The sequence below is a fragment of the Hipposideros armiger genome, unplaced genomic scaffold, assembly GCF_001890085.2.
Source record: "Hipposideros armiger isolate ML-2016 unplaced genomic scaffold, ASM189008v1 scaffold_590, whole genome shotgun sequence".
NCBI classification, from domain to species: Eukaryota; Metazoa; Chordata; class Mammalia; order Chiroptera; family Hipposideridae; genus Hipposideros; species Hipposideros armiger.
The window spans coordinates 1,109,383-1,109,989 of NW_017731940.1; the positions used below are offsets into that span (position 1 = coordinate 1,109,383).

General features: G+C 47.9%; 1 pseudogene; it reads left to right on the top strand.

Annotated features, from left to right (window-relative positions):
- LOC109371739 (dolichyl-diphosphooligosaccharide--protein glycosyltransferase subunit DAD1 pseudogene) lies at positions 1-342 on the top strand (annotated as a pseudogene).
- The last annotated feature ends 265 nt before the right edge of the window (positions 343-607 follow it).

The window sequence follows — 607 nt, forward strand, 5'->3', positions numbered from 1 at the left end:
ATGTCCGCCTTGGTAGCGTGGGTCATCTTGTAGTTCTTGGAAGAGCACTGAAGCACCACTCCTCAGTGTCTGAGGGTGCTTGGCGCGTACCTCCTCTATATACTGCTGACCGGGGCGCTGCGGTTCAGTTATGGTCTCCTCATGAGGACCTGCCCCTTCAACTCTTCCCTCGCGGCCTTCATCTCTCAGGTAGGGAGCGTCAGCCTACTGTTTTGTCTGAGAATATGGGTCAACCCACAGAACAAAGCAGGTTTCCAAGGCATCACCTCAGAGCGAGCCGTTGCTGGTTTTCTTTTTGCCAGCACCATTGGGCACCTCGTTGTCATGAACTTAGTTGGCTGAAGCGCTTCCATTGGCTTAATTGAAGAGCGGGGGACTAGAGTGTTCCCTTTTTTACTTCCCCTGCAAAAGAGCTCTTGAGGTGGCAGCTTGTTGGACACATGGATTTCCTTCAGATTTATTCCTTCCGTGTTTCCCCGAAAATAAGACTGGGTCTTATATTAATTTTTGCTCCAAAAGACGCATTTTATTCATTTATTCATGTACAAAAGTTTATTCAAATACAGTCGTGTCTGGCTGATGATCTTAATCGGGGCTTATTTTGGGA